At 45.7% G+C, this 21,383-nt stretch overlaps 1 protein-coding gene and 1 non-coding gene across 2 annotated transcripts in view; one reads left to right on the forward strand and one right to left on the reverse strand.

The window, feature by feature from the left end:
- The window catches only part of NUFIP2 (nuclear FMR1 interacting protein 2), a 145,181-nt gene that overhangs the window by 118,953 nt on the left and 4,845 nt on the right, over positions 1-21,383 (reverse strand). The window lies entirely within an intron of this gene.
- On the forward strand, positions 18,199-18,305 carry LOC127484584 (U6 spliceosomal RNA). The gene has a single exon (XR_007911636.1). It is a non-coding gene; the product is annotated as a U6 spliceosomal RNA (small nuclear RNA).

The raw sequence follows: 21,383 nt of genomic DNA on the forward strand, positions 1-21,383 counted from the left end.
CCCTGCTCCCCATCTAACACACAATCCTTTGTAGACACACGGGGTATTCAAAATGTTCAATTAAATGGAATGAAAAGATAAGTTTCTTTTGCTGCAGAAAGGTTCTGAACTCCATGCATATGTTGGGTCTTCACAGAGTTCCTGGAGGGGCAGGCACTCAGCACAGCAGTTAAACTGCCACTCAGGATGCTCGCACCTCATTTTGGAGTGCTTAGGTTCAGGTCCCAGTTCCACTCCCTGTCCAAGCTTCCTGCTTAAACAGACCCTGGAATCAGCAGGTGATCAGCAAATGATGGCCCAAGTAGTTGGTTCCCTGCCACCCACATGGGAGACACAGATGGAGTTCAAAGCTCTTGGCTTCAGCCTGGCCCAGTCCTGGTTATTGCAAGCATCTGGAGGAGTGAACTAGTGATGGAAGATCTCTCCCCCTCTCCCCTCAACAAGAAATATATCAAAATTAAAGAAAAAAAGTTCATGGAAATGTGTATAATGAAAAGCCACAAGTGGATTTCAAAATATTTTTATGGGGCTGGCACTGTGGCAAAGCAGGTAAAGCTGCTCCTGCAGTGCTGGCATCCCAATGGGAGCCAGTTCGAGTCCCAGCTGCTTCAGTTCTGACCCAGCTCTCTGCTATGGCCTGGGGAACCAGTAGAAGATGACCCAAGTCCTTGGGCCCCTGCACCTGTGTGGGAGACCCAGAAGAAGTTCCTGGCTTCTGGCTTCGGATCGGCCCAGCTCTGACAGGGCCACTGGGGGAGAGAGCCAGCAGATGAAAGATTTCTCTCTTTCTCTCTGCCTCTGCCTCTGCCTCTCTGTAACTCTGCCTTTCAAGTAAATAAATACATCTTTAAAAAATATTTAAATATTTTTACACCCAAATAAACCTCTTTGAATTCAATTTTTCCATGAACTTTTTGAAAAGCCTTTGTGTGGTAGAAGGAGTGTAGGCACTGGAGATAAGCAAAAGTCACTGAATTACCTCAGATTACTTCTTTTTCATCTCTACCACATTCAGCTCATCACTGATTCACATTCACTCTATCTCAAGATTTTATTTATTTATCTGAGAGACAGTGTTACAGACAGGGAGGGAGAGACAGAGAGAATGGTCTTTCATCTACTGGTTCACTCCCCAAATGGCCACAATGTCTGGAGCTGAGTCAATCCAAAGCCAGGGGCCAGGAGCTTCCTCTGGGTTTCCCACGTGGGTACAGGGGCCCCAGCACTTGGGCCATCTTCCACTACTTTCCCAGGCCATAACCAGAGGGCTGGATGGGAAGAGGAGCAGCTGGGACTAGAACTGGTGCCCATATGGAATGCCGGCTCCGCAGGCAGTCTTAGCCTATTAAAGCACAGCACCAACCTTTCATTCTGTCTCTTAGGTAATAAGCCCTATGGGGGCAGGAATCATATATAACTTGTTCACTGTTACACCCTTAGGGCCTAGCACTCTTCCTGGAAGTTCACTAAACATTTACTGATCACAATAAGACATGAATAATTATAGCCATGTCACTGTTACCATTCTAGTCCAGGTTACTGCCATCTCTCACCTGGTCATAATAGCATCCCAAGTGCCAAGTGATCCCCTACTATACCTGTTTCCCCCTGTAATCCATTTTATATTCTGCAGCAAGAGTGATCTTTCTGAAAAGCAAATATGCTGAAAAACTTGCAAAGATTTTCCATTGGTCTTAAAATAAATACCGTGATATCCTCAACATGGCCCACAAAATAAATATAATTTAGTTGTTAATAGTTTGGGCTATTGCTAGTTATGTGATCATAAGGTTACTAACTCTCACTAAGGTTTGGTTTCCTCATCTGAAAATGTAAACAGTAATTATTCATACCTCATAGAGTTGTGGGGAGGATTAAATAAGCTAACATAAATAAAATGATTAGCACATTGCTCAGTTCTGTGTTCAGTAATTGGAAGCCACAATTATTAGAACTTTAATGAGGTAGTCCCTGCCTATCTCTTGCTATTCCCCTTCATTTTCTGACAGCCTGTGAAGGTTCTTTCAGATCCTGGAATGTGCCATGCATCACCCCCCCCTTTTTTTATTTGATTTTTTTTTTTTTAAGACTCACTTATTCACTTGAAAGTCAGAGTTACAGAGAAAGAGGAGAGAGGTAGAGAGAGAGATCTTCCATCTGCTGGTTCACTCCACAGGTGGCTGCAATGCTAGATGTCTTCAAAGCCAGGAACTTCATCTGGGTTTCCCACTTGAGTGCAGGGACCCAAGTACTTGGGCCATCCTCCACTGCCCTCCCAGCCAGAGAAGTGGAGCAGCCAGGTCTTAAACTAGCACCCATATGGGATGCCGGGACTGCAGGCAGTGACTAAACCTGCAGTGCCACAGCACTGGCCCCACCCATGATCTTTTTTATTCCTATTCCTCTTTCTGGTTGGAATGTGGAAATATTCTTCCTCTGAAGGAAGTTCCATCTTCCCTTCTTGATACCCCATGTCAAGTGGCCCTGTAATGGCCTCCCACAGCATCTTAGCATTCATTATAGCACTGGTTACCCATTCATGACGTAGTGACTGACATTTAGCAATCCCTCAATAAACAGCCATTGAATGAACTCCCAATTCACTGCACTTTTCTTTTCCACACTCTTTGTACATGGTGTTTCTTCTTTCTGTTCTGCACAGAACATCATGACTGTTACAATCATATTTCCTTTCCCAGAGAAATGTTCCTGCCTACAACTTCTGTGGAAGAGAAGCCCTAGGTAGCCACAGCCATGTCCCATGGAGTCCCTTTCACTTAACCTAACTGGATCAGAATTGGCAACTGAAGCCATGGTGGCCAATCCAGAACCTGGTCAGCAACTGACAGCATACCTGGCACCAAAAATGGGTAGCTTGATCAAATTCTCTCTTACTCTCTAAAGTGTGAGTTAGAAAAAGGAGAGAATACCTCAATTAATCATGAGAACAAGAGCTAAAATGACAGCTGAAGAAAGCCACAAGAGAAACTCAAAGTTGTGAGGGGTGAAGGCAAGTGATGAGGTAATAAAAACTGTGAGGCAGAGAAGCATCCACACCATCTGAAGAATAGGAACCAATCGCTAGTGGTAAGAGAGGCCCTGCTAGGAGGAAAATAGCTAAGTCATGCTAATGACAAAGCATCAAGCCAAAAATACCAAAAGTGCTTTCTCTTGTTCTTCTGGATTATTAGTTTTCTTGAGCTTTTTTTCATATATCTTAAAATTTTTGTGTGTTATTTATTTAGTTTATTTGAGAGGTAGAAAGAAAGAGATAGAGAAAGAAAGAGAAATCTCTCACCCCCAGTTTATTCCCCAAATGTCCACAAAAGCAAGCACTGGGCCTGTACAAAGCTGAGAGCCAGGAACTCAATTCAAGTCTCCCATCTGCGCAGCAGGGACCCAATTTCTTGAGTCATCACCTGCTTACCTCCTAGAGTAAACATTAGTAGAAAGGTGGAATCTGGAACAGAGCTGAGACTCAAACCCAGGCACTCTGCCAGGGGACGCAGGTATCCTAAACAGCATCCTAACTGCTAGAACAAACATCCATCCCTCACAGATATCTTTAAAATAAAACTGTCAGGGTTGGTGCTGTGGTGTGGCAGTTAAAGCTGCTGCTTGCAGTGCCAGCATCCCATGTGGGCGCTGATTTGAGTCCTGGCTGCTCCACTTCCGATTCAGCTTTCTGCTGAAATCTTTCTGCTGTGGCCTGGGAAACTGGTGGAGGATGGCCCAAATCCTTGGGCTACTGCACCCGCGTGGGAGACCCGGAGGAGGCTCCTGGCTCCTGGCTTTGGATCGGCGCAGTTCCGGCCATTGCGGCCATCTGGGGAGTGAACCAGTGGATAAAAGACCTCTCTCTCTCTCTCTCTGCCTCTGCCTCTCTGTAACTCTGCATTTCAAATAAATAAATAAATCTGAAAGAAAGAAAGACAGGCAGGCAGGCAGAGTTGCAGAGAGGCAAAGGCAGAGAAAGAGGTCTTCCATCTGCTGGTTCACTCCCCAAATGGCCTCAATGGCCAGAGCTGTGCCAGTCCAAAGCCAAGGTGCCAGGAGCTTCTTCTGGGAGTCCACGAAAGTGCAGGGGCCCAAGGACTTGGGCCATCTTCTACTGTTTTCTCAGGCCACAGCAGAGAGCTGGGTCAGAAGTGGAGCAGCCGGGACTTGAACCGGCACCCATATGGGATGCTGGCACTGCAGGTGGCGGCTTTACCTGTTATGCCACAGTGTGGGCCCCATCACTCTGCCTTACAAATAAATAAATAAATTTTAAAAAGTTCATCAAAGCCCTCTGAAGTGGATGCTATTTCCTCCCTCCTCACTTTTTACAGATGGGAAAAGTGAAGCACAAAGAAAGCCTTGACAAAGATTGCCAAGTGGTACAGTGGGGTAAGCCACTGCTTGTGACATCAGCACCACATATGAGCATCAGCTTGAATTCTGGCTGTTCCTCTTCCAATCCAGCTCCCTGCTAATGTGCCTGGGAAAGCAGCAGAAGATGGCCCAATGCTTGGGCCCCTGCCACCCAGGTGGGAGACCTGGATGGAGTTCCAGGTTCCTGGCCATTTTGGCCATTTGGGGAGTATGAACCAACAGATGGAAAATCTCTCTCCCTTTCTCTGTGGCTCTGCCTTTCAAATACATACATACATACATACATACATAGCAAGTAAAGGGTAAAGAAAACATTCAAATCAGGAAGTCTGACTGTAGAGCCTGGAACTGCAGGGGAATATGGACAAAGGACAGTAGTTCTATGAATATCTGAGTACTCCCATACAGAGCACCTTCACACATTACATGAGAGCATCAGGAAGCTCCATGCTGGGGCAGGTGTTGGGTCTGGTGGTTAAGAGACCCACAGCTTATATCAGAGTGCCCAGGTTCAAGGCTCTGGCTCCTGATACCAGCTTCCTGCTAATACAGACCCTGAAGGCAGCAAGTGGTGGCTTGTAGTTTGGTCCTTACCACCCATGTGGGAGACCTGGATTGAGTTTCTCATTCCTGGTTTTAACCTGACACAGCCCAGCCTAGCTGTTGCAGGTATTTGGAGAGTGTGGGAGGAAACCAGTGGATGGGAACTCTTGTCTGTGTGTCTCTTGAATCAAAACAAAAGAAAACCCAGAAAGCAAACAAATTAATCCTCACGCCCTTTGTGAGAAATCAGCTGGCAGTTCTAGCCCTGAAACACCAAATACTCAGATTCTTTCTTCAGGCACAGAAAAATGAAACATATAGATCTATTTTGTAATTCTTTGGATCCTTAGAGGTGCTAACGCTTGGTAGTTTGGTCAGATTTTTAGTCTAGTTTCTAAAAAAAGAATTGTATTAAAGCATGAAAACCTTTCATCTGGGGCAAAGCAGCAACTTTCTCAGTTATCTCAAGAACTAGCAGTCTCTCCAGAAAACCAACAATTGAGGGTGTGTGTGTGAAGGGGTTGGGGGGAGTTGATATAGCGGTGATTCCACTTTTACTATGGTTTTTAAAGGAGTTTGGCTTTAGGGAGCTCTTGCAGATGCCTTTATTGGCAGCGTCAACCCATTGCTTTTGAGTTGCCACGGCAACAGGAAGCCAAACCGGAGGGTGAGGGTGGGGGTGCTATTTAGTGGTGAGTGGTAAGAAATCAACTGAAAGGAAAGCTCTTTGAGGGAAACCTGGCATTGTGTGTGGTATGGGAGTACAGCAGGGTGTTTATGTATTGATATAGGGTAAACATGCCTCTTAGCAGGATGGATATCCAAGGAGTAAAGCCTAGAACAAACAGGAAGGCTACCTTGGGGCTTCCTAGCATGGCTTCTTCCTCCCCATTGCGTGTATCTCAGAGTTCTGAGCAAATGACCAGGGGAAGGGTCTGCAGGTGGCAACGGTTTAGCACTAAAACATTCTCGAGAGTCAACGGTGCTCTGAGGAACAGGAATAGTCCACGGATTCCTCAGAAAGCGAGGGAACAGCAGGAGCTGCCTGTACCTGAGTAAAATTCACCAGGGAGGTGAGTGAGATTTGTGTTAGGGCTGAATTCCTGGTGACACAGCCATATGGCTTTTGCCGACTGCCATCCTTCAGTGTGCTCCTTTTGGGGAGCAGCTAAATGGATAGAGGATTCTGCTTTCCTGACTGTCACCTTTAATCCCTCCCCCATAATCAGCTGGCATTCTTAAATGACTACTCAAGGTGTCCCAGCCTATCCTGCCAGCTTGATTCCTACCTAAGATAAAGGTTCCTCCTCCCCCTTCTGCGAGCTGCTTTCCCACATCTCTGATTTTCCCCCTAGAGTAGGAGGCTCCAGGGGACCACAGCTGACTCTGCCAGGCACAGAGGGTTGAGTCATCCTGCAGGCGTCAGAGCTGTTAGCAACAGCTCTGCTGATCTGTATGCAGCTCCAACTCCCGCTCCAGCTCAGAGTTTGGAGCCGTCTTGTTCAAAAGTAAAGAACAGAACACAGATGGCTGGTAACAGGATCCCACAGGGGCCTCCTTTCCCACTGAGCCCATCCTACTAATCCTTTTACAGAAAAGAAAATAAATCCTGAATGGAGGAAAAAAAAAAGTGGGGGGGTGGGGGTGGGAAGAGTATCAGCTTTTACATGTTCTGTGGTCTTGATGGAAGTTATCTGAGAATAACTCCAGCTATCCTTTAAACTCCCCAGGCATGTCCTCCTCCTGGTCTCTCTTTTTCCTCGTCCACTTCTTTTCTTTTCCTTCCTCTCATTTGCCATCCCTGTTCCCTCTTCTCTGTAGTATTCTTGAATCTGAAGGAGTATTTTGCCTGAATGCCTTCTCTTTCCAGTAAAGCAACTCTAATGCATATGTGTACTAAAAAACTGAAGGCACTGGGAGTTCAGAGTGGCTGATTTTATCAGTTTAATCTCTTAGAAGTCCCCTTAAAGCATTTTCTACTACAAAGAAGCACAATGTAGTACAAAGAAACCACCTTTTGGGCCAGAAAGAGGTGGAATTAAAGTACTGTTCTAAAAAATGAACAAATAAAAAAAATTCTGCTCTGAGGGGAGGGCATCGTGGTGCAGGGGTTAAGCCACCTCTTGGGATACCTGCATCCCATGCCTGGGATTGAGTTCTACCTCCACTTAGAATCCAGCTTCTTGCTAATGTGCCTGGGAGGCAGCAAAGGATGGCTCAAGTACTTGAGACTCTGTAAAATATGTGGGAAACCTGGATGTAGCTCTAGATCAATTTTATTTCAAAAGCAGAGAGAGAGAGAGAGAGAGAGAGAGAGAGAGAGCGAGAGAGGAATGGAAAGACAGAAAGAGGGAGAGAGACTTTCATCCTCTGGTTTACTCCCCAAATGGCTTACAACCAAGGCTGAACCAGGCTGAAGCCAGGGGCCTGGAACTCCACCCAGGTCTCCCACATGGGTAGCAGGAGCCCAAGCGCTCAGGACATTGTCAGCTGATTTCCCAGGCACATTATAGTGGATTGGAAATGGAACAGTCGTGACTCGAATCAGCACTCAAATGGGATGCTGGCGTTGCAGGCAGCGGCTTAACCCGCTGCACCCCCTCCCCCAGTAAATAAATCTTTAAAAAGAAATTCTGCTCCAAGGGGCAGGCATTAGGCACAGCAGCTGAGCAGCTGCTTGGAATGCCCACAACCCAATTAGACTGACTGGTTTGGAGTCCTGGTTCTGTCCCTGATTCCAGCTTCTTGCTAATGTGTATCCTGGTAGGCAGCAGGTGATGGCTCAAGCACTTGGGTCCCTGCCACCTGCATGGTAGGGTTTCTTTTCTTTTTTTCAAAAATTTATTTATTTAATTGAAAGGCAGAGTTATACAGAGAGAAGGAGAGGCAGAGAGAGAGATCTTCATCTGCTGGTTTACTCTCCAATTGGCCACATGTCGCTCCCCTTCTTCGCGGAGGAACGACACAGGACCCTGTGCTGTTCTTTTGTCTGCTCGGCCCTTCCCAGGTTTGCAGGGAAGGGTTGGCTGCCGTCCCTCCACCTCCGTGGAAGGGCGGTTCACCCTGCCACTTTCCCCACTTCCGCGGGGGAGCGGCACACTGCCGGCCGGCTCTCTCGAGGGGCTGCTCAGATGTTCCTCAGGTGTTCCCCTTAGATGGTCCCTCTCTCCTCCTTTATAGTCCTCTTCCACCAATCCCAACTCTGCTACCCACATGCTGAGTACGCTGCTCTCCTCCAATCAGGAGCAGGATCAGCTCCTGCAGGTTACTGGTCGAACTGGAGGCAGCTGTGTAAAAGCTGTTTACTCCTCTCCCAGCGCCATATTGTGGGAGAGCAGATGCATAGAATAAGTCTTAATTCCAGTAATTTAGTCTAGTCCGAGTTGCTCCCCACAGCCACAATGGCCGGAGCTGCACCAATGAGAAGCCAGGAGCCAGGAGTTTCTTCCGGGTCTCCCAATGGGTGCAGGGGCCCAAGGACTTGAGCCATCTTCTACTGCTTTCCCAGGCCATAGCAAAGAGCTGGATTGGAAGTGGAGCAGCTTGGACTCAAACCGGCACCCATATGGTATGCTGGCACTGCAGGTGGTGGCTTTACCTGCTACGCCACAGCACTGGCCCCATGGTAGGATTTCCAGACTCCTGGTTTCATTCTGGCTCAGCCTCAACTGTTACAGGCATCTGGAAAGTAAACCAGTGAATGGAAGATCTCTGTCTGTCTCTGCCTTTCAAATAAATAAATAAAAATTTAAAAAATAAAACAATTCTGCTCTGAAATTTATTGTGTGTGACTTGGCATTTTACCTAATCACTCCAAATCCCTGGTATGGCATCTAACTATGTATGAGTATACATGAGTATATACTTTGCCAGTTGGCCTATAGGTTAAATTAGATTAAGGTAAGACACAGTGTCTGCAACATAATAGGTGCCCAATGAATATTAATTCTCTCTCTTCCCTATCTGATGTTGTAAGCATAAGTCCCTGTTTTCAAGAAACTGAAAATAAGTTTCAAGTGCTACTGATAGAACTATGGAAAGAAAGCAGAGTAGGAAGTGTGTGTGTTTTCCAAGACTAAAAGACTTTGTAAAAAACTAGTATGTAAAGCCGGCGCCACAGCTCACTAGGCTAATCCTCTGCCTTGTGGCACCGGCACACCGGGTTCTAGTCCCAGTCGGAGCGCCGGATTCTGTCCCGGTTGCCCCTCTTCCAGGCCAGCTCTCTGCTGTGGCCAGGGAGTGCAGTGGAGGATGGCCCAAGTGCTTGGGCCCTGCACCCCATGGGAGACCAGGATAAGTACCTGGCTCCTGCCTTCGGATCAGTGCGGTGCACCGGCCGCGGCAGCCATTGGAGGGTGAACCAATGGCAAAAGGAAGACCTTTCTCTCTGTCTCTCTCTCTCTCTCACTGTCCACTCTGCCTGTCAAAAACAAAACAAAAAAACTAGTATGTAAATACACTAATGTTGCTTTTCCATAATTTAGGGATTCCTAGTAAAGACTGCTGGTCTCCTCATGTTGCTATAAAAATTGTATAACAGTATTTTCTTTGGAATATCAGATGCCTGGGTTGCAGGCCTGACTTCGTGGCGCAGCAGGTTAGACGCTGCCTGCCACGCTGGCATCACATATTAGAGCACCATTTCTAATCCTGGCACCTGGGAAAGCAGTGGAAGACAGCCCAAGTCCTTGGGTCCCTGCCACTCATGTGGGAGACTCAGATGGAGTTCCAGGCACCTGGCTTTAGCCTATTCTAGCCCTGGCCTTTGCAGCCATTTGGGGAGTGAACCAACAATGGAAGATCTCTTTCATCTGTCTCTCCATCTCTGTCACTCTGCCTTTCAAATAAATAATTTTTTTTTTTTAAAAGAACATGCTAGCCGGCGCCGTGGCTCAATAGGCTAATCCTCCACCTTGCGGCGCCGGCACACCGGGTTCTAGTCCCGGTTGGGGCGCCGGATTCTGTCCCGGTTGCCCCTCTTCCAGGCCAGCTCTCTGCTATGGCCAGGGAGTGCAGTGGAGGATGGCCCAGGTGCTTGGGCCCTGCACCCCATGGGAGACCAGGAAAAGCACCTGGCTCCTGGCTCCTGCCAGGATCAGCGCGGTGCGCCGGCTGCAGCGGCGGCCATTGGAGGGTGAACCAGCGGCAAAGGAAGACCTTTCTCTCTCTGTCTCTCTCTCACTGTCCACTCTGCCTGTCAAAAAAAAAAAAAAAAAAAAAAAAGAACATGCCGGGGTGCTGATTGTGTGATATTATGTAAGTTATTTTCCCTCTCTGGGCCTTACCTGGACAAAGGATCATTGCTCTTTTTCACTTCAGGAAGGGAGGAAGATTGGTTAAAGTTCATATAAACTCTAGGAGAAAAGTTAATTACTGGATGGTATTATCTTTGGCAGTAAGGATATCAGAAGTGTGTGCAATCAGGTCAAATGCCAGTGTTCAATTTATGTGATTACCAAAGACAGCTGACACAGGTTTGTGGTTTGACATAGTCCCTTTGTTCCAAATAACAAACATGTGTAATGTCAATTATACTAATGTGTTTTGCTCTAGTTGAAACAAGGAGGCTGATGATGAGACCGGGACATCATACCTCATTCTCTCTGACCAGGCACTCTCTGACAACACGTTTTTCCTGTCTCTCTTTGTAACTAGTAATTAGGTTCTAAGCTGAGCTGTCAGGAATCTTGACAGCCTTCACAGGCAGTCACCACCTGACAATTTACAACTTTGGGCTTTTCACAGCTGGCATGTTCTTCCCAGGCAACCCAAATTTCTCAGTATGATGCCCCTCCTTATCATTCAAAGAGTCTCACCTGAGGAAAGGTAGCATTCTCAATGTATTATCTAATTCCAAAGCAGACTGTTGGGTTTCATGGTGGTGATGGGGAAAAACTGATTCTATGGTTTGGTAATGGAGCAAGAGTCATCAAAGCCATAAGTGGAATGGGAGTATGGGAATCTGATGCAGCCTCTCAAAAACAAAGGGAAAAAAATTAGTTAATAATGTTGCTTTTTCCTTTGTTTTAAAAAGTTCAACCTGTATACATCCAAAACATTGAAAGCACGCACTCAAATAGATATTTGACACCTATGTTCATAGCAAAAATATTCATAATACCAAAAGGTGGAAGCAACCCAAGTGTCCATCAACAGATGAGTGAATACACAAAATGAGTTGCATATATACAATGGAATATTATTCAGTCTTAAAAAGGACACATACTACAACATGGATGAACCTTGAGGACATTATGCTCAGTGAAATAAGCAAGTCACAAAAGGACAAATATTGTGTGACTCCACTTATGTAAGCTACTTTACTAAAATGCTCAAAGTCTTAAAGACAGAAAGTAGAATGATACATTTCAGAGCTGAGGGCAGAGGAAATGGAGAGTTTTTGTTTAATGGGTACAGTGTTTCAGTTTTAGAAGATGAAATAAGTTCTGCAGAAAGATGGTGTGATGATTGCACAACAATGTGAATATACATAAAGCCATTAAACCATTTGCTTAAAAAATCATTTTATCACAATTTTTTAAAAAAGCCTAACCCTTTTTGGTTAGGGTAGTTGATGAGAAAAAAAATTAGGGGGCCAGCACGTGGCTCACTTGGTTAATCCTCCACCTGTGGCGCCGGCATCCCACATGGGCATCGGGTTCCAGTCCCGGTTGCTCCTATTCCAGTCCAGCTCTCTGCTGTGGCCTGAAGAGGCAATAGAGGATGGCCCAAGTGCTTGGGCACTGCACCCGCATGGGACACCAGGAGGAAGTACCTGGCTCCTGGCTTTGGATTGGCGTAGCTCCAGCCGTGGCGGCCATTTGGGGGTGAACCAACGGAAGGAAGACTTTTCTCTCTGTCTCTCTCTCTCACTGTCTAACTCTATCTATCAAAAAAAAAAAAAAAATCAGTTATTCCTAGGCTGAGTCAGAAGCTCCAAGGATGGGCTCTCATACTGACCTCGATCACGGCACTTTTCTGTAAAGTCTACCATGCTGCCCATGTCTTATTGCTGCTGGCTAGCAGACAGTGCATCCTTTCTCTCTTTTTAAATATTTAGTTATTTGAGAGGCAGAGTTACAGACAGAGGGAGAGATGGAGACAGAGAGAGTGAGAGATCTTCCATCTGCTGGTTCACTCTCCAGATGGCTGCAATGGCAGGAGCTGATCTGGAGCCACTAGGAGCCAGGAGCTCCTTCTGGGTCTCCCATGTGGGTTCAGGGGACCAAGTACTTGGGCCATCTTCTACTGCTTTCCCAGGTGCAGTAGCAAAGAGCTGGATAGGAGGTAGAGCAATTATAACTCAAACTGGTGTCCACATGGGATGCTGGCACCACAGGTGGAGAAGACTTAGCCTACTATGCAACAGCACCAGCCCATAGATGGTGCATCTTTTTCTGGTAACCATGCCTCAGTTTCTTGCTGGGAGCTGCTCCCTCCTCTCTTCACAGTCTGTGTGTCCCATGTGTCCCTTTACTCCATGCCCCAAGGATGGAGCACATTTATTAGGCCTAAACCGATCCTTGTATACAGTGCATAACATTCCCACGAGTCTGGTTCAGGGCTGGGTACGTGATCCCACTAGAGCCAATAAGTGCAGTAAGATTTTCTCTGAGATTTTTGGAAAAGAAATTCTCTCATTTTTTCCTCCTAAAAGTTGATGATGATGATAGTAATGATAAAGAAATAGTCAATGCTTATTGAGCGCTTGTTCTATGCCAGGAAGAGGTCTAAACACCGAACTTATTTTATTTACTCTTCACAACAATCATGTTGGATATATATGATTATTATTCCTTTTACAAATGGTGGAACTGAGGGGCCGGCGCTGTGGCTCACTTGGTTAATCCTTTGCCTGTGGTGCCAGCATCCCATATAGGCACCGGGTTCTAGTCCTGGCTGTCCCTCTTCCAGTCCAGCTCTCTGCTGTGGCCAGGGAGGGCAGTGGAGGATGGCCCAAGTGTTTGGGCCCCTGCACCCGCATGGAAGACCAGGAAGATGCACCTGGCCCCTGTCTTTGGATGGGCGCAGCACCAGCTATAGTGGCCATTTGGGGAGTAAACCAATGGAAGGAAGACCTTTCTCTCTCTCTCTCTTGCTGTCTATAACTCTACCTGTCAAATAAAAAAAAAAATTGGTGGAACTGAGGCACAGAGAATTTTGATTAATTTATCAACATCTCACAGCCAGTTTCTGATGAAGCCGTGTTACATCTAACTTTCACTCTTAGCTACTATACTTTATTACTTTGAGAGAATGTATAGATTGGAAACACTGCTGAATTTTGCTATGAATCCCCAGATCAGTGGAGATACATTACAGAGATAAAACCAGATCATTTTTCTTTAAAGACTTATTTATTTATTTAAAAGGCAAAGTTACAGAGAGAGAAGGTGAGACAGAGAGAGAGTGAGATCTTCCATCTACTGATCACTCCCCAAGTGGCTGCAACAGCTGGGGCTGTCCAGGCTGAAGCCAGGAGCCTGGAATCCAGGTCTACCAACTGGCTGCATAGGCCCAAGCACTTGGGAACCTTCCGCTGCTTTCCCAGGTGCGTTAGCAGGGAGCTGAATTGGAAGTGGAAGCAGTCAGCACTCATATGAGATATTGGTGTTGCAGGCAGAGGCTTAACCTACTGTCACAATGCCAGCCCCAAAACTAGATCATTTGAGCCCTGGAGTTACCTCTGTCTGAAGCCTTCCCTAATACTAGATTTTGTGTGTGTATGTGTGTGAGAGAGAGAGAGAGAAAAAAGAAAAGGAAAATTCTCATTTCTCTCAAGCTACTTTTCGTCTGTTCTCTGTCATTTGCAACCAAAGAGTCCTAAGTGACAGAATTGTTTATTTGTTGGCTTTTTTCCAGTAGGCTATGAGTTTCTCAAAGTAGGAAAGCTATCTTATTTATCTTAATGCCCAAAGAGCTAGCATAATGTACACAATTGACATTTGATAAATGTTTGCTATCAATTCAATATTCTCCAAATAGTTTTTGTCACATGTCAGAAACTGAGATAGGTGTGAGAGTTAGAAATAAGAATGAGTGGATAAGCTGTTTGCCTGGAGCATATGGAAGAAGAGTTATGGAAAAGGTTAGTGTGATAGAGAACTCTGGGAAAAGATGCACATACATGCTAGCATCCTTGGGAAGTTGATGTCACCTTGGCATTATGTGCATGGCTGATGAACATGTCTGGGTCCCTGCATGTGCCAGATGTTTTCACAACTGTCTAAAGTTTCAAGAATGTCTGGAAGGCACCTGCTTCCTCAACTAATGTATATACCAGAAACATACCTAGTCCTGTCCTGTGAACATGTTTTTAGCCATACTTCTATGTACTTCTATGTGTCACATCTGAAAAGTATATACTATAAAATGAGTATGCCCTGCTCATTTTTCAGAGTTACACTGAGGATCAAAAGAAGTCACAGAAATGAGGGTAACAGAGAACATCCAGGTGATAGTTGCTTTCTTTTACCTGGCCACAAATGTTAATATATTCTACTCTAGCTAGCATCCCTATAAAATCATATCATTTGGCCTCAATAGAATAGTCATATTCTATTGATAATAATTCTATTCTACTTATAGTTAGCGCATCTGTTATTTTCTTTCCAGAATTTCTTGCTCTTCTTCTGGCAAAAAGTACCCTACATTCCTTTTGAGAATTTCCTCTCCATCATCCTATGTAGTTCTGTGGGGGTGTGATTCTGAGCCTCATGCCACAGGATGGCACACAATGACAGCTGGGGCATTCAAAATATTTTACCCCTTAGTGAAGCAACTGGTCCACAGAAAGGCATGTGATACAGGGCTCAAGCTGGATCACTCAGAGATGGTCATTTGGATTTTATATACTGTTATGCAAGAGTAAGGAAGCTGGCATTGTGGTGCAGTGGTTAAGTGACCTCCTGCAATGCTGGCATCCCATATGGACACCGGTTGAGATCTGGCTGCTTCAGTTCTGATCTAGCTTTCTGCTAATGAGCCTGGGAAAGCAGAGGAAGATGACCTCAGCCCTTGCGCCCCTGCATCCCTGTGAGACTCGGAAGAAACTCCTGGCTTCAGCCTGGCACAACCCTGGCTGTTGCAGCCATTTGGGGAGTGAACCAATGGATGGAAGCTTGCTCACTCTCTCTCTCTCTCACTCTGTCGCTCCTTCTCCCTCTGTAACACTGCCTTTGAAATAAACAAAAAAAATAAATCTTGGCCGGCGCCGCGGCTCAATAGGCTAATCCTCTGCCTTGCGGCGCCGGCACACCGGGTTCTAGTCCCGGTTGGGGCGCCGGATTCTGTCCCGGTTGCCCCTCTTCCAGGCCAGCTCTCTGCTGTGGCCTGGGAGTGCAGTGGAGGATGGCTCAAGTGCTTGGGCCCTGCACCCCATGGGAGACCAGGAGGAAGCACCTGGCTCCTGCCATTGGATCAGCGCGATGTGCCGGCTGCAGCGCGCTGGCCACGGCGGCCATTGGAGGGTGAACCAATGGCAAAAGGAAGACCTTTCTCTCTGTCTCTCTCTCTCTCTCTCACTGTCCACTCTGCCTGTCAAAAAAAAAAATCTTTAAAAAAAAAAAAAAGAGTAAGAAGCTATCCTTTACTTTTGCGGTCTCTAAACTGGGAAGATGTAAGTCTGGATCTTCTGTGCCATTCCTTCCATTCCCCACCCCCACCCCAGGATCGCATCCCTCTGCTCCATGAAATAAATGAGTAAGATGGAATTTTTCATCTTAGTATGATTTATGTGAAGCCTCAAATTCTGATCTGATCATCTTCAAAAGGCTCAAATACATTCAAATTCTGCATTTAACTAACATTCTGAGTTAAGAAGATTTATAAAGAAGAAAAACTAAGGATGAGTTTCATGATAACCATTTGATGTTTAGATCTATAATCCTGTAACCCTGCTCAGGGGTTTGGGGCAGTGGGTGAGAGAGAACAGGTTATATAAGAAAAGTCACATAGCAGTCAAGCCTAAGTAGTTGGATGAAACCTGAATTTCAAGACAGGGGCTTCTACCACTAATGAGCATAATACAGTATATCTGTAAAAGAAACATTTAATTAAAAGCAATATTAGAAATCTTCCTGGGGTGGATGTTTGGCCTAGTGGATAAGACACTGAGTAACTTGCCTGTGATTCCCAGCTCTGGCTCCCAGTTCCATCTTCCTGCCAGTGTAGACCCTGGAGAGCAACACGTGATGGCTCAAGTTGGTTGGGTTCCTGCCACCCAGATGGGAGACTTGGATTAAGTTCCTGGCTCCTGTCTCCCACACCAGGCCAGCTCTGGCCATTGCAGGTGTTTGGAGAGTGAACCGGTAAATGGGAACCCTCTCTTTCTATGTTTCTATCTCTCTGCTTCTCAAATAAATGAGTAGAAAAATAAATTTAAAAAGTAAAAAAAAAAAAATCTGCTGTGTGAAGACAGTATCATTGGCAGCATTCAATATTGGGGTATATTAAACTAGACAGCAGCAGTGGGAAGCACATGGGACCCCAGATTTACCAGCTGTGCCTGCCTCCTCAGTGTAGACACACACAACTTCATAAACAAAAAACAATCTATAGGGAAACATATCTAGTGATTTGGGAGCTGGGTGTGGTGTGTGGTGAGATGGATAAAAAGGAGACTGAAATAGACAAACACATAAAAATTTCTTTTAGTTCCTTTTTAATTACACAGTCTAATAAATTTCCTTTTTTCCCTTTTCTTAAGCTGATTTGAATTGTTACTTTAAAGCGAATGATATCTTACTAATACAGTACTACTACTTAGTAAACAGAAATCCAAAGAGGAGGTCCTGAGATAATCCCAGACCAATAAAACACCAACTTGTTTTGTGCTTTGATCGCTGGCTTTTTATATTTCATATCCTATGTGGCACAAATCTGATAAGAATTTGTATAGATTTTAAAAAAAAAGAAATCATAACAAAAGTCAGCCAAAAAGAAGAGCATGACAAAATCACCAATTGGCCCTTGAAGATACATCCCAAAAACCTCTTGTCCACAAACATGCTGTCCTACCCTTCCCACAGTCACAGATGTTGCAGACAACCACAACCGTGATGCACCAATTATGAGGGCTTCCAGGGTGTAGTGTCAGAGCAGTGGGATGAATATTTACTTCCTTACACGTATACAGTAATAGCAAACCCTTTAAAACATTTCCCACGGGCTAGGCATAGGGCCAAGCACTTTATTTGTTATCATGTTTAATCCTCATACAAACCTCTGCTAGGGAGTAATGTTAACCCAATTTTACAATGAAGAAAGGCATGACATCAAGTAAGGAAGTCACAGACAGTAATAACTGATGGGGGCCGGCATTGTGGCATATGGGTTAAGCTGCCCCATGTGACAAAAGGACGCTCTACTTCCTATCCAGCTCCCACTAATGCCTGAGAAAGCAGCAGAAGATGGCCCAAGTCCTTGGGAACCTGGACCCATGTGGGAGACCGGGAAGAAGCTTCTGGCTTCAGCCTGGCCCAGCCATGGCCCTTGTGGCCATTTGGGGAGTGAATCACAGATGGATGATCTCTCTCTATCTCTCCCCTTCTCTTTCTCCATAACTCTGCCTTTCAAATAAATAAAAATAAATATTTAAAAAAACAAAGTAAGTGATGGAGGTAGAATTCTAAAGTCAATGTCTAGCTGTTGCTGTGCTATCTTTCCATCCACTGCTTAAGTTCTTTCAGTCTAGATTCTTTTAGACCCTGGAGTGGCTGCTTTAACTTATTAATGGCTTACTGCAGATGCTTATCTGATAGATACTTGAGACTGAAAGGTTTCTAGGTCAGGACTTTCTTGGGCTGAACTGTATTCTACAGTCCTTTGGGTTTTGGCCTCTCATTGATCTACTCTTGTGGGTTAAAATGGAAGAATTTGCTGCTTTCACATGAGAGTACTAGAAAAAAAATTGGCAATTTTAAAAGATGTGCACAAGCCAGCGCCACGGCTCACTAGGCTAATCCTCCGCCTTGCAGCACCGGCACACCGGGTTCTAATCCCGGTTGGGGCGCAGGATTCTGTCCCAGTTGCCCCTCTTCCAGGCCAGCTCTCTGCTGTGGCCCAGGAGTGCAGTGGAGGATGGCCCAGGTGCTTGGGCCCTGCACCCCATGGGAGACCAGGATAAGTACCTGGCTCCTGCCATCGGATCAGCGCGGTGCGCTGGCCATTGGAGGGTGAACCAACGGCAAAAGGAAGACCTTTCTCTCTGTCTCTCTCTCTCACTATCCACTCTGCCTGTCCAAAAAAAAAAAAAAGATGTTCACAAAAATGTATCCCATTGTGCTCGCTTCGGCAGCACATATACTAAAATTGGAACGATACAGAGAAGATTAGCATGGCCCCTGCGCAAGGATGACACGCAAATTCGTGAAGCGTTCCATATTTAAAAAAAAAAAAAAAAAATGTATCCCATTATAGAGGAGAGGAGAACTCACGAGGCAATTCTTTACATGACCTTCTTCATTTTCCAGCCTGTATCCTTGCTTATCTCAGGCATCTTCTTGTTAGACCTAGCTGTGTAATATGTGTCAGCCAGACCAAAGCAACTTGCTTTGGTGTTTGGTCCTGGCATCTAAAGACAAAAATCTATTGAGGCAGGGCTGGTTCTGTGGCATAGTGAGTTAAGCACAGCCCATGACACTGGCATCCCAAATGGGCACTGGTTCTAGACCTGGATGCTCTACATTTTTTTAAAATATTTTATTTATTTATTTGAGAGGTAGAGTTATAGACAGTGAGAGGGAGAGACAGAGACAAAGGTCTTCCTTCTGTTGGTTCACTCCCAAGATGGCCGCAACGGCCAGAGCTGTGCCGATCTGAAGCCAGGTGCTTCCTTCCGGTCTCCCATGTGAGTGCAGGTGCCCAAGTACTTGGGCCATCTTCTACTGCTTTTCAGGCCATAGCAGACAGCTGGATTGGAAGAGGGCAGCCAGGACTAGAACCAGCGCCCATATGGGATGCTGGCGCTGCAGGCAGAGGATTAACCTACTCACGGCACCAGCTCCCTTGGATGCTCTACTTTTTTTTTTTTTTTTTTTTTTTTTTAATTTTTTGACAGGCAGAGTGGACAGTGAGAGAGAGAGAGAGAGACAGAGAGAAAGGTCTTCCTTTGCCGTTGGTCCACCCTCCAATGGCCGCCGCGGCCGGTGCGCTGCACTGATCCGACGGCAGGAGCCAGGTACTTATCCTGGTCTCCCATGGGGTGCAGGGCCCAAGCACTTGGGCCATCCTCCACTGCACTCCCTGGCCACAGCAGAGAGCTGGCCTGGAAGAGCGGTAACCGGGACTAGAACCCGGTGTGTCAGCGCCGCAAGGCGGAGGATTAGCCTAGTGAGCCACGGCTCTGGCTTGGATGCTCTACTTCTGATCCAGCTCCCTACTAATGTGCCTGGGAAGCAGTAAAAGATGGATCAAGTACTTGGGCTCCTGCATCTGTGGGAAAGACCCAGAGGAAGTTCCTGGCTCTTGGCTTTGGATCAGGCCAGCTCTGGCCATTGTGGCCATTTGAGGTGTGAACCAGTGGAAGGAAGATCTCTCTGTCTCTGCCTCTTTCTTTCTCTTGCTTTCTGTAATTCTGCCTTTTAAATAATAAATAAATCTTTTTAAAAAAAATCTATTGGTACACTGATAACATCCCAGGATACACTGAATGGACTTCTAGCAATGTATCTGACAAGGAGTGACTCATCTTTAGTTTTTAAATGAGTAATTCTAAGACACGTCCTTCTCACTAACTAGCCTCTCACACACTCACATTTATTGCTGTTTGCCTTCTATCATAAGGAGAGACATTACATAAATAATAATAATGTTATCACAAAAAAATTTATACACTAGATAATGTTGGGCAGAGGTACCACCATGAGCAATGAATTTCCCCCAATTTTATTATTATTATAATTATTTTTAAAATATTTATTTTGTTTACAGAATTTATTTACAGAGTTACAGAGAGAGGTAGAGATAAATAGAGAGAGAGGTCTTCTATCTGCTGGTTCATTCTCCAAATGGCCACAATAACTGGAGATGAGCCATTCTGAAGCCAGGAGCTAGGAGCTTCCTCTGGGTCTCCCACATGGGTGCAGGGGCCCAAGCACTTGGGACATCTTTTGCTGCCTTCTTAGGTGCATTAGTAGGGAGCTGGATTGGAGGTGGTGCAGCCAGGACATGAACTGGTACCCATATGGGATGCCGGCACTGCAGGTCAGGGCTTTAATTCTCTGTGCCACAGCACCAGCCCCTATTTTATTATTTTTAAGTCTTTATTTATTTATTTAAAAGCCAGAATGACAAAGAGAGAGAGAGAGGGAGGAAAGGAAGGAAGGAGGGGAGGAGAGGGAATAAGGGTGGTGGGCAGGGAAAGAAAGATATATCTTCCAAAGACTGGTTCACTCACCAAATACCTGCAACAGCTAGGGTTGGGCCAGCTGAAGCCAGGAGCTAGGAACTCCATCTGGATCTCATACATGGGTAGCAAGAACTCACGTACCTGGGCTATCATTGCTGCTTATCAGGAAGCTTAACTGGAATTGTGGTACAGCCAGGAATCAAACCAGGCACTCTGATATGGTACACAAGCATCTTATGCAGCAGATTAACCTGCTGCATCACAATGTCTGGCCCTCTCCCAAATTTTAGTAGCAGTCTGGTAGAATAACCAAAGTAGAGTTTTTTCTTTTTCTTTTCTTTTAACTATTTATTTATTTATTTGAGTTATAGAGGCTGGTTCACTCCCTAGATGGCTGCAATAGCTGGAGCTGCGCTGATCTGAAGCCAGGAGTCAAGAGTTTCCTCCAGGTCTCCCATGCAGGTGCAGGGGCTCAAGGATCTAGGCCATCCTCCAATGCTTTCCCAGGCCATAGCACAGAGATGGATCAGAAATGGAGCAGCCAAGAGTTGAACCGGCAACCATATGGGATCCAGCACTGCAGGCAACAGCTTTACCCACTATGCCACAGCACCAGCCCTGAGTTTTTTCTTTTAAAAGTTTATTTACGGGGCTAGCACTGTGGCTTAGTGGGTAAAGCTACCACCTGTGACCCCAGCGTCCTATATAGGCACCAGTTTGAGTCCCAGCTGCTCCAGTTATGATCCAGCTCCCTGCTAATATGCCTGGGAAAGCACCAGAAGATGGCCCAAGTCCTTGGGCCCCTGTACCTATGTCTGAGACCTGGAAGAAGCTCCTGGCTCCTAACTTTGGTCTGGCCCAGCCCTGGTCACTGTGACCATTTGGGGAGTGAACCAGTGGATGGAAGATCTATCTGTCTCTCTCTCCCTCCCCACACTGCAACTTTGTCTTTCAAATAAATAAAATAAATCTTTTCTTTAAAAAATTTGTTTATTTATTATTTGAAAGGCAGAGAAGCAACAACAGCAGAGAGAAAGAGAGAAAGAGAGAAAGAGAGAGAAAGAGAGAGAAAGAGAGAAAGAGAGAGAGAGAGAGAGAGAGAGAGAGAGAGAATGAA

This window comes from Oryctolagus cuniculus, chromosome 17 (assembly GCF_964237555.1).
Source record: "Oryctolagus cuniculus chromosome 17, mOryCun1.1, whole genome shotgun sequence".
Lineage (NCBI taxonomy): Eukaryota > Metazoa > Chordata > Mammalia > Lagomorpha > Leporidae > Oryctolagus > Oryctolagus cuniculus.